Source organism: Heloderma suspectum, chromosome 13 (assembly GCF_057233095.1).
Source record: "Heloderma suspectum isolate Gila_16-S chromosome 13, 16-S_ref, whole genome shotgun sequence".
NCBI lineage: Eukaryota > Metazoa > Chordata > Lepidosauria > Squamata > Helodermatidae > Heloderma > Heloderma suspectum.
Window position 1 is genome coordinate 16,626,750 of NC_139470.1, and position 13,416 is coordinate 16,640,165.

Genomic DNA, 13,416 nt, shown 5'->3' on the forward strand with positions numbered 1-13,416 from the left:
CTCCTTTTTACTCCTGCCCACTGAATTTTGAACCAACAAAACTGATCTTTTGGCTTGGCCTTAGAAAGGACTGGGGATAGCCAACATTATGATCCATGCCCTCCTCAAACTTGAATTCCTAGGGCTCTTTGGAGGAAGATATGACAGTTACATGGCTTCGGAAGTGGTTTAGATGTCTCCTACTTACACTGTGGGAGCTTGTATATCATATCCTTGGGCATGTTGTGCCACAGCTCACAGAACAAATGTGCCTACAGTTAACATACATTTGTTCTTCCACCCCCGTACCCCCTAGTTGGGTACCCTGAAGATCAGGATTATGGGGAAAGCAACAGAACGACTCTTTGGGAGTCAACAAGGGCCAGTGCTTTCTCCCAACTCAGCGTTGCTTTACTTGGGGGGCGGGGGGAGTGTTTTAAAAACAAGGTGCTTCCTGTGGCTGGCTGTCAGGGGTGGTGTGCTGTTTCTTGTAACCCAGGGGTAAGCAACCTTTTTGAGCTGTAGGTGCATTTGGCAATTCGAGAAACCATCCTGAGCACCGTCACAAAATGGCTATCATGGGAGGTGTGGCAAAGGGCAAGTTAGGATGCAATGCTATGCATGTTTAGACAGGAAAAGTCCTACAGCTCCCAGCCTTCCTCAGCCAGCCAGGGAGTTGTAGGAGATTTTTCTTTCTAAATATGCATAGGATTGGATCATAACCTTCTTAGAGACTGAGTTTAAGGCAGAGGTGGGGTCTGAGCCCTAACACACTGAACAACTCTTTAGAACCCACAGCTTTCAGCATCAACAGAACTCTATTTCATAGCAATCCCAGCTGCCAGAAAGAAAATCTGATGATAGATAGACAGACAGACAGACAGACAGACAGACAGATATGAATCTTGCTCCTTCATGGGTGTTTTATGGATTGCAGCCTTTTTTATTTATTTGTTCATTTAATGCATATATCAGCCAACTTTCAGATGCCCTCGGAACAGTTTACAACAACAACAACAACAACAAATATCCCAAACAACAATAAAAGGACAACCAAGACAATAAATACAACGATGACAAATCAAAATATTAAAACATTAAAAATATTAAAGAGCCAGCAGTAAAGTTAATATTCAGAGCAACTCATTAAGCATTAAATGCCTGCTGGAAGGAGAAGGTCTTAACCTGGCATCTAAATGTAAATCTAAACCTGGCATCTAAACATAAAGATGCCAGGTGGATCTCCCTGAAAAAGGCATTCCATGACCACTACAGAGAGGATTCTTGTCTTTTAGCCACCGGTCGCACCATTGATGGCATCAACAGCTACAGAAGACCCTCTGAATTCATTTATTACATTTCTGTTCTGCACAATAGTCAAAACTCTCTGGGCAGTTTACAAAGATGATCTTAGCAATCGAGCAGGAACACATGGGAGAAGCTGCTCCTTCAGCTAGATGGGTCCTCCTAAACCTTAGTTGGCCATTGCTTCAGCCAGAAACAGCAAGTCAGACTCACATCCTCAAAACACCTTATTTTGAGGACTGGGCAATGCAGTCCTCAAAATAATGCAGTCCTCAAAAATTCACAGTTAATGTGAATTTGCACTCATGCAAATTAGTGCAAATCTCCCCCCAAAGTGAAAAATTGGTCCACAAGTCCATGGACTTGGAAAAAGCCAGTCCACTGTGGAATCCAGAGGTTGGATTCATAGAAATCAAAATCCATTTGAATCCATTGTGGATTTCTCCAGCATCCCTAGTTAGGCCAAGTAATTGTTAAATTTCTACTTTGAATATAAGCTTTTCTTAGATATCACACAGTAAGCACTGTGTGTCTCTGTGTGTGTTTCTGTCTGTGTGTGTGTATCTTTAGGGGGTTCTATTCCGAGGGAAGCAGGGAAAGGCTTGACTGACAGCTAGTGACCATGCGGAACTTAAACCAGATGAGCTCTGTCGGCCAGCGTAAGGCCAACGGATGGTAGCTGTTCCGAACGAACGGGGTCCTCTTCCCTTAGATTTGTCACTGACTGCATTGTTATCTGCAAAGGGGGGTAAGAATGTAACCAGAAACACATTTTTGAGTGAAGGGCTGACCTTTGAGGAATCAGTAAGACGTCCTGAGTCTGTCCAGCTGGGCTAGGAGTGTCTGCTGCCTCTCTGTTGAGGAGACAGTGTTTGGGACCAGAGCAACCTTAACGTCGGAGGATCTTTACAGGCAATTTTTAAAAATAAAAAAGTTAACGCATTCATCTCTTTGTACCTTCTGAATTTATCCTAGCACAAATCGTTAGCTAGTACTGGGATAGACTGCCACCAGACGATAGGAGGACATGCCACACTAGTTGCCAGTCAGTTTCTGGCTGGGGAATGCTTGGAGTTGTAGGCCTTTTCTCTGTCTAAACATGCATAGGATTGCGCCCTTAATTGCACAGTTTCCCAATTTAATTCAATTTCTTCATTCATTCATTCATTCATTCATTCCATTTCTAAACGGCCCAATAGCCAAAGCTCTTTGGGCGGTTCACAGCAATTAAAGCCATTAAATACAACATGATAAAATTCAATATGCTGTAAAAGCTTACAGCTATCATATAAAATAAAAATCAACATTCAAAATGGTTCATGCTGACCTTCAAAGCCATAAACAGCTTAGGAACAGGTGGCCTGGAGGGGTGCCTTGTCCTATATGCTCCTGCCTGCTTGCTAAGATTATCTTTGTAAACTGCGCAGACAGCTTTGCCTATTGGGCAGTATAGAAATGAATTCAAAGGGTCTTCTGTAAGTGCCACCACCCACAATGGTGTGAAAGGTGGCTACCAGAAAAAAAGCCTTCTCTGTAGTGGCCCCAGATTTATAGAATGCCCTTCCTAGGGACATCTGCCTAGTGTCTTCACTGTATACATTAAGAAGCCAGGTTAAGACCTTCTTTTTCCAGCAGGCCTTTAATCTGTTGCTCTGATGATTAATGTTACTGCTGGCTCTGTAATGTTTTTTAATATTTTTACGGCCCAATCCTATGCATGCTTAGACACAAAAAAAAGTCCCACAACTCCCAGCTGGCCGTTGTAAGTCTTTTTCCTGTCTGAACATGCATAGGATTGCACCCTTAATGTTTTCAATATTGTATTATTTTGATATTTTATAGTTGGTTTTCTGTTGTTTTGTTATTTTATTCTCATTATTGTTTTCTATGATGCTAACGTGCGCGCGCGCGCACACACACACACACACACCAGGGCATTTGCCGGTTGGGTGGTACATAATTTTAACAAATAGATAGCTCCAGATGAGCTACCAAGATCATCTGTAAGTCAGCTGTGCACACTGGATCTGCATATTTATTTATTTATGTATTTATTTCACTTATGTCTTTTCTTTTTCTCCTGCAAGGAACCCAAGGTGGCTTACACGTTCCTCCTCTTCTCCATTTTATCCTCACAACAACAACCCTGTGAGGTAGGTTACTATGAAAGTCAGCAACTGGCCCAAAGTCACCCAGTTGAGCTTCATGGCCGAGTGGGGACTAGAACCAGGATCTCCCAAGTGCAGTGCAACACTCTAACCGCTACACCGCACTGGATCTCAAAAGTGCTCCTTTCTTTCCCCTCCTCACTTTCACTGGCTATCAGCTGGGAGCACCTAGTGGCAGGCACATGGCAATAAATTTGACCACTACCTCCATAGCTGCCATCCATCTGTTGGTCCTCCATAGCTACCGCCCATCTCAGTAAAATAACTTCAGGCCCTGGGACTGAATCCACCCACTCAGGCTGGCTATTGGGTCTTCTTGGACAGGAAGTAGTATAAAAGGGCTTCCTCTTCCAGTAGGGCCTTGCTTGGGCAACAAGGTTTTCCTGAGCTCTGTTGTGTTCCTGCATCCTTGGCTGTTCTTTAGTTCCGACTTGTTCTTCCAGGATGCCCCCTGATTTGTCCTCCGGTTCCGACTTATTTATTTATTTTAGAATATTTATATGCCACTTCCCATGTAAAAAATCCCAAAATGGTTTACAACAAATGAGAAAACAACAAATTTTTAAGAAAACCAACTAGATTTAGACAAGTTAATGGTTGGGTTTAAGTCAGAGTAAACCAGTAAGTTTGTAATAGTCATTGAAAGCGCATGATCATCGGTGCTGGATGTATTGTGGAGCAGCGCTCATTCCAGAGGGAAGGTGCCACCACAGAGAAAGCCTATTACCATGTTGCTGCCAGATGGGACTCTGCTGGATGTGGCATGGACAGCAAGACCTCCCCTGAAGGTACCAGTGGTCTAACACATGTATATAGGGGAAGATGATCTTTGAAGTAACCAGTGTGGTGTAGAGGTTAAAGTATTGGGCTGGGACTCAGGAGATTTGGGTTCTAGTCCCCACTCGGCCATGAAGCTGACTGGGTGACTTTGGGCCAATCACTGACTCTCAGCCTGACCTACCTCATAGGGTTGTTGTGGGATCATTGTTGTCTATCATTGTTGATAAAATGAAGAGGAGGAGGGCCATGTAAAGCCTTGGGTTCCTTGCAAGAGGAAAAAAAATATTTACTAAATGTAGTAAATAAAATGCAATTAAAAATAAGTTAGGCCTTTCTGTATCAATAATACCCTGAACCTGGCTCAGTGGCAACCTGGCAACCAGTGCAGTGCTTTCAGCACAGGTGTTTAGGGATGTCAGAGAAATCTGTTTGCAGGGTGGAGTCAAAGGAGTTTTCCCAGGCTCGGCCACCCGGACTTCGTTTCAGTTCCCGCTAAGACGTCCGACTCAATCTGCAGCAAGTCCAGCCAGTTTGTGGATTTTCTGGGCATTTTGCACGTTTTTTCCCCTTGCAGATTCCACAATTTGCTCAAATCACTCAGAAATTTGCGCAAATTGCGGAACCTGCCCAAAATGCGCCAAAAAAAAGGTCCTGGAGTTTGGGCGAAAGCCTGCAGCTCAGCTCGCAAACACAAATCAAGCCTTACATGCTGTGGAATTCCACCGAGTCAGAAAAGAACCGGACTTCCCAGCGACGGACATCCTTGCAGATGGGATGTGCTCTTGGCATCGCCCTCCATTCGTCCCATCGCTCCAGCACTGTGCACTAGCTGCATTTTCCAAACCAGCCTCAAGGGCAGCCCCACGTAGGGAGCATTACTTCCTTCTCTGGTCCTGATGCTCGACCATGGTCCCAACACCAGCCTGATGCAACAACCTCAGGCTAGGACACCAGAGTTACGGGAATGAACTCAGGTCAGGTGGCACTGCCCGTGGACTGCATCTAGTGCTGGGCTGAAAATTTCTCCCACATTTTTTTCTGACTATTCCCATTCAATTTGATAGAAAAGAAATTGCTTTTGAAAAGAAATACAAAGGAGGATAAATTCTCATGGATTGGGTTTGGGGTTTGTGTCCTTCCTTTACTTATGAGGTGGCTGAGAAGTGTGCCTGAGTGTCCTGTCTGTCATTGTACAACAATCTCTGTGGCAGCCAGTAGCCTCCTTGGCTTCCCACACTGCAGTTAAAGCCATTCTGAGGCAATTCCTCCCATGGGGCTTTTTCAGTTCAGGAAGTGCAGGTGGCCTGGAAGGCAGAAGAGCAATGGAGAGATGTGCAATAGAGAGAGAAAACACACACAGCCCCCTCGGCCACCTCACAGGGATTGTTGTTGTTGTTGTTCAGTCGTTCAGTCATGTCCGACTCTTCGTGACCCCATGGACCATAGCACGCCAGGCCCTCCTGTCCTGCGCTCTCTCCCGGAGCGTGCTCAAGTTCATATTCATTGCATCCGTGATGCTATCTAGCCATCTCATCCTCTGCCGTCCCCTTCTCCTTTTGCCTTCAGTCTTTCCCAGCATCAGGGTCTTTTCCAGGGAGTTTTCTCTTCGCATTAGGTGGCCAAAATATTGGAGCTTCAGCTTCAGTATCTGGCCTTCCAATGAGCAGTCAGGGTTGATTTCCTTTAGGATGGACTGATTTGACCTCCTTGCAGTCCAGGGGACTCGTAAGAGTCTTCTCCAGCACCACAGTTCGAAAGCATCAATTCTTTGGCGCTCAGCCTTCCTTATAGTCCAGCTCTCACAGCCATACATTACTACTGGGAAAACCATAGCTTTGATTAGACGGACCTTTGTCGGCAAGGTGATGTCTCTGCTTCTTACTATGCTGTCTAGGTTGGCCATAGCTTTCCTCCCCAGGAGCAAGCGTCTTTTAATTTCATGGCTACAGTCACCATCTGCGGTGATCTTGGAGCCCAAGAAAGTAAAATCTGTCACTGCTTCCATTTCTTCCCCTTCTATATGCCAGGAAGTGATGGGGCCAGATGACATGATCTTAGTTTTTTTAATGTTGAGTTTCAAACCAGCTTTTGCACTCTCCTCTTTCACCCTCAACAAGAGGCTCTTGAGATCCTCTTCGCTTTCTGCCATTAGGGTGGTATCGTCTGCATATCGGAGGTTGTTGATAATTCTCCCGGCAATCTTAATTCTGACCTGTGATTCATCCAACCCGGCATTTCTCATGATGTACTCTGCATATAAGTTAAATAAGCAGGGTGACAATATGCAGCCTTGTCGTACTCCTTTCCCAATTTTGAACCACTCGGTTGTTCCATGTCTGGTTCTTACTGTTGCTTCTTGACCCTCGTACAGGTTTCTCAGGAGACAGGTCAGGTGGTCTGGTACTCCCATCACTTTAAGAATTTGCCACAGTTTGTTGTGATCCACACAATCAAAGGCTTTAGCGAGGTCAATGAAGCAGAAATAGACGTTTTTCTGGAATTCTCTTGCTTTCTCCATGATGCAGCGAACGTTGGCGATTTGATCTCTAGTTCCTCTGCCTCTTCGAAACCCAGCTTGTACTTCCAGTAGTTCTCGGTTCGCATACTGCTGAAGCCTAGCTTGTAGGATTTTGAGCATCACCTTGCTGGCATGTGAAATGAGCGCAATTGTGCGGTAGTTTGAACACTCTTTGGCGTTGCCCTTCTTTGGAATTGGAATGTAAACAGACCTTTTCCAGTCTTGTGGCCACTGTTGAGTGTTCCAGATTTGTTGGCATATTGAATGCAGCACTTTAACAGCATCATCTTTTAGGATTTTAAATAGCTCGGCTGGAATACTGTCATCTCCGCTAGCTTTGTTGTTACTAATGCTTCCTAAGGCCCACTTGACTTCACTCTCGAGGATGTCCGGCTCAAGTTCAGTGACCACACTATCATGGCTATCAGGGACATTCAGATCTTTCCTGTATAGTTCTTCTGTGTATTCTTGCCACCTCTTCTTAATCTCATCTGCTTCTGTTAGGTCCCTGCCTTCTTTGTCCTTTATCATGCCCGTCTTTGCACAAAACGTTCCCTTGAGATCTCCAATTTTCTTGAAGAGATCTCTAGTCTTTCCCATTCTGTTGTTTTCCTCGATTTCTTTGCATTGTTCATTTAAGAAGGCCTTCTTGTCTCTCCTTGCTATTCTCTGGAACTCTGCATTCAGTTGGGTATATCTTCCCCTTTCTCCTTTGCTTTTCGCTTCCCTTCTTTCGTGAGCTACTTGTAAAGCCTCATCAGACAGCCACTTGGCTTTCTTGCATTTCTTTTTCTTTGGGACGGATTTCGTTGCTGCCTCCTGAACAATGTTACGGACCTCCGTCCATAGTTCCTCAGGCACTCTGTCTATCAGGTCTAATCCCTGAAATCTATTCCTCACCTCCACTGTATATTCATCAGAGATATGATTTAGGTCATACCTGAAAGGTTTAGTGGTTTTCCCTACGTTCTTCAATTTAAGCCGAAATTTTGCAAGAAGCAGCTCATGATCTGAGCCACAGTCAGCTCCAGGTCTTGTTTTTACTGACTGTATGGAGCTTCTCCATCTTTGGCTGCAAAGGACATAATCAATCTGATTTCGATATTGACCATCTGGTGACGTCCATGTGTAGAGTCGCCTCTTGTGCTGTTGGAAAAGAGTGTTTGCTATGATCAGCATGTTCTCTTGGCAAAACTCTATTAGCTTTTTTCCTGCTTCATTTTGTACACCAAGGCCATGCCTGCCTGTTATCCTTGTGATTTCTTGACTTCCTACTTTAGCATTCCAATCCCCTATGATGAAGAGGACATCTTTTTTTGGTGTTAGTTCTAGAAGGTGTTGTAGGTCTTCATAGAACCGATCAACCTCAGCTTCTTCGGCCTCAGTGGTTGGGACATAGACTTGAATTACTGTGATGTTGAATGGTTTGCCTTGGATTCGTACTGAGATCATTCTATCATTTTTAAGATTGTACCCCAGTACTGCTTTTCCCACCCTTTTGTTGACTATGAGTGCTACTCCATTTCTTCTAAGGGATTCTTGCCCACAATAGTAGATATGATGGTCACCTGAATTAAATTCGCCCATGCCTGTCCATTTTAGTTCGCTGATTCCCAAGATGTCGATGTTCAATCTTGCCATCTCATGTTTGACCACCTCCAGCTTACCTTGATTCATTGATCTGACATTCCAGGTTCCTAAACAATATTGTTCTTTACAGCATCCACAGCTGAGTGTCCTTTCGGGTTTGGCCCAGCCGCTTCACTCTTTCTGGCGCTACTTGGAAATACCCTCTGCTCTTCCCCAGTAGCATATTGGACACCTTCCGACCTGAGGGGCTCATCTTCCGGCGTCATATCTTTTAGCCTTGTGATACGTTCCATGGGGTTTTCTTGGCAAGAATACTGGAGTGGGTTGCCATTTCCTTCTCCAGTGGACCACATTTTGTCAGAACTCTCTGCCATGACCTGTCCGTCTTGGGTGGCCCTGCACGGCATAGCTTATGGCTTCACTGAGTTACGCAAGCCCCTTCGCCACAACAAGGCAGTGATCCATGAAGGGGTCACAGGGATTAGGCAAGCTCAAAACTACCACCAAAAGAAATTCAAAATTCTGCCTCAGAAGAGTGGAAGCCTCAACACAGTTGATGTTGTTGCCACCTACAAAAGCAGTGCAGTAAACCAAAAACCCTGAGGAAAAAAGAAAGAAGCTGTGCTACAGCCCCTGCCAACAGTGAGCCCTGTCTGTGAGAAACTGCTGGAGAATTTCTTCTCCCCTAAGAGAAATTCGGTGAAATTGTCCCCCCTATTTCTCTGCCCACAAATAGGCTGGAGAATTTTGAGAGGCCATTTGCGCACAGCTCTAATTGGATCCCTGGAAATAGCTAGACTGACTCTGGAGGCAAATACATCCCTTGCCCCAACTAAAATAATAACTTAAAAAACTGCAATAAACTTGAGCGTTTTCATGCCTTTGTGCTGGAGCCAGTCCAAGATCCTTCTATTCTCCACCTACTCATCAACTTTACTGTGGTTAATATAATGCCTATATAATACACGTGTGTGTGAGTGTGTGTGTGTGTGTGTGTGTGAAAAACAGTATTATGCCTGCAAGGGTCTCATAAAGAAATTCCTGTGCTCGATAAATCAGACACAAAATAATCATTGCCAACTCCAGGACTCTACTTCTTGTATTATTAGGCCCCTATGTCATGAAATGTTTTTTCTAGCTTATCATGTCTACACACGAGTGGGAGGTGGATTCTTCTATGGATATTGAGAAGCACGTAATCTGAGACTCTTAAACCCCTTCAGCCAACAGAGATTTCCCATCGTTGTCAGAGGCTTTAGCCCAAACTATTTACAAAGGCCCCTCAAACCCCTTCCTGGAGTTACGGCTGGATAACTGGACTTCCCTATCTGGCTGCCATAACGTGGGCCATTTCCCGAGGCAATCCGGGGCAAATATGCCTCGCATCTAGCTTGACAGACAAACAGGAGCTGTGGCTTTCTGCATTCTCGGGAGGGTAATTAGGTTCATTAGCAGGCGATTAATTCCTTTACTCACCTGCCAAGTTTGGTTGATCCTTCGGGTTAGTGTTTTAAAGATAAATCCCCCAAAGGAAATACTCTCAGGAACCTGGGAAAATTAAGACTGATGTGTAACATGACAGGAACTTAACTGCACCATTTAATACGTGAGGAAAATAATACCCATAATTGCCATGAAGGGCCTTGGGAGAGGGAATATTTATTAACCCCCACCCCACCCCCGCTAAAGAATACGTGGTTGCACCTAAACACTGAGATAAGTCTTGTTTGATCCTCCCTTTAGCTGATCGTGTGTGTGTGTGTGTGTGTGTGTGTCTATATTTGTCAGGAGCCCCAAGAGAAGCACCCTGAGCTCAGACACTGATGAGGCCAGCCAGATCCATTGGACTGGTAGCGCCAGGGACAGAGGTGATGCAAACCAACCTAGGGGAAACCATCACAACCAGGCCTGAGCCAAGCCTTTGCCTGTCAGATTGGGGCAACCGTGATCCAGGGACCCTTAATCTAGGGTGGCCCTCTTTCATAAGAACATAAGGAGAGCCCTGCTGGATCAAACCAAGGGTCCATCTAGTCCAGCATGCTGTTCATACAGTTGCCAACCAGCTGTCGACCAGGAACCCACAAGCAGGACATGAGTGCAACAGCACCCTCCCACCCATATTGCCCAGCAACCGGTGTACATAGGCATACTGCCTCTGGTACTGGAGGCAGCATATAGCCATCAGGATGTGTAGCCACTGATACCTTCTCCTCCTCCAGGAATTTATCCAATCCCCTTTTAAAACCATCCAAGTGGTGGCCATCTTGTGGAAGCAAATTCCATACTTTAACTATGCCTTGTGTGAAGAAGTCCTTCCTTTTCTCTGTCCTGAATCTCTCACCAATCAACTTCATGGGATGACTCCACTGAGGTTCTAGTATTATGAGAAAGAGAGAGAGAGAGATGTCTCCCTATCCACTTTCTCCACACCATGCCTAATTTTGTACACCTCTATCATGTCTCCCCTTATTCGCCTTTTCTCCACACTAAACAATCCCAGCTGTTATAACCTTCACTCATAAGAGACTTGCTCCAGCCCCTTCATTGTCTTAGTTGCCCTTTTCTGCACTTTTTTCATTTGAAGGGCTGTCACAGGGCTGTCCAGTCCAAGTCTGGTTGAAAGAGAAAGAACTCTAAGAAGGGAAAACAGCAGGGGCCTTGAAGCTGCCCATCAACCGTTAGAACTTGGACAACGGACTGAGCAGCAAGCACATAGCTCACCTCGTCACAGTCTTCCCCCACTCTGGTGTGATGTACTGTATTTCCATGTAATACGCATTGGCGCAAGTCCCTTCCAGAAGTGAAAAACTGGTCCACTACTGCGTATTAACTCATGCCCATTAGCGCATTTGCACAAGTGCACATTAGCATGACTCAGAATCTGGGAAAAAGAAACCCTTGGGAAAAAGCTGGTCTGCTATGGAATCTGCAGGTCAGATTCATAGAAATCTGAACTCATTTGAATCCATTGCGGATTTCTCCAACATCCCTAGTTCCACATTAACCTGCCCCTATCCTGAGCTCATTGGTGGGAGGTTCTCCTCTAGATGTCACCAAATTTTGAGGTTAGATAGGTGAAGACCTTTTCAATAGCGGCACCAGTTTATGAAACTCCCTTCCTAGGGAATTTCACCTGGTATGCACTTTGCTATCTTTTTGGTGTCAAGCCAAGACATTTTTGTTCTCCCAAGCTTTTAAAGGTCTGTGCCAAACAAAGAGGAATAATATCCTTATCACTCAAAAGTCAGATTACAATAGAATAAGGGTCAGGACAAAAACTACACACACCACACATTGTGGGGTGTGTGGGGAGAGAATGAAAGGGGAGAGAATGAAAACATTTATAAACAGAAAAATACAATGGCATATATAAAAAATGTGTGTGTATACACACATATATATATATATATAGAGAGAGAGAGAGAGAGAGAGAGAGAGAGAGAGAGAGAGACCAAAATACTATATAATAAGCAAACATTACAGTAAAACAACTTTGTTAAAAGTTCTGGATTTATTCTGAAGAAATCACCTAATTCTAAAATGTGTCACTGAAGAAAACTGATGAGTCAAAATGTGTTTGGCATTTATTTGCATGCATCTGTATTAGGCTGTACATGTTGGTTTGTTTATAGTAAGTATTCTTCTCTGTCCTTCACTATACATAGCTGGTGACTTTGGAGTTACACATTGTTTTTTCGTAATGTTTCCATTTTTTCAGCAACATTTGTAGTTGATATTCTTTGACCTTTTTTATATTGCAGTTTGACTTTTGAAGTTCTGCATCATGGACTAGCTTGACTGGCACTTTTAATTGCTGGTTTTCCATTGTGAGTAAAATGGGTGTTAATTTATTGTCTTATTGCTGCTTGCATTTTTATTATTGTGTTTATTTAGAAAGAGTGCATCCTGCTTTTTTCCCCACCAGGTGGACTCCAAGGGGATCACAAAATGAACATCTTAAAAGCACAATCAACGATGTTCCCATTTTAAAATAAATCATAAATAAATAAATAAAATATATAATATAAAAAATAAACCCATAAAACAGCATAACAACCAGTTTCAGAGAACCATGTAAGGCAGCAGCATTAAACACATATCAAACAAAAACCATTCAGCCAAAGGCCTTTGTGGACAGCCATGTTTAATCAGGCGCCTGAAAGAATAAAATGCCAATGAGCAAGCAAGGGGCTGGATGTGCCTGATCTCATCTGATCTCAGAAGCTAAGCAGGGTCAGCCCTGGTTAGAACTTGGATGGGAGACCGCCTGGGAATCAGGCTTCCTGCACTGAGCAGGGGGTTGGACTCGATGGTCTTGAAGGCCCCTTCCAACCCTATGATTCGATTCTATGAAGGTGTGATGGATCTAGTGGAGGCTGGTGGCTCCAATTTCGGTGAGGCTGTGATTTCATTCTGGGTTGCAGTCAGAACTAGTCAGAACGCTAAAGGAGCTATCCAAAGTGCTGAACTAATTTTGGGGATAGGGTTCAGCACTTTGAAAGCCGGAATGGAATCACAGCCCCACCAAAATCGGAGTCACCAACCTCCACTGAGAATCTCACCTAGAAGGGGTTTCCCTGGTTCAGGTGCTGCTACTGGAAAGTCCCTGCCACTGACAGTGGCAGAATTTAAAGCCTCAGATACTGACTGGACGTGCAGGGAATGACATACAGAAGAATGCAGTCCACATAAGCATCTATGTCCCAAACTGTTTAGGGCATTATAGGTTAAAACCAGCACCTTCAACTGAGTCCAGAAACACCAGCAACCAACATCAGTGAAACCAAATAGTCATAATATGTTGAAAGTGCCTCACGCCAGTCAACAGTCTAGCTGCAGCATTTTGCACCAGTCGAAGTTTCTGGATGCTTTTCCAGGGTTGCCCCATGCAGAGCGGACTGCAGTAATCTAGTTAGTTGCAAACCATCCTGGGAACCACGTGGTTGAAGGATGGTATAGTAATTAATCAAATAATAAAGAAAATTACTCCCTACAACTCGGGGGGGGGGGGGCGGGATCTTTCCAAACATGTTGCTTGCCTATCTTCAGGCTGAACTAAATGATAGATAGATAGAT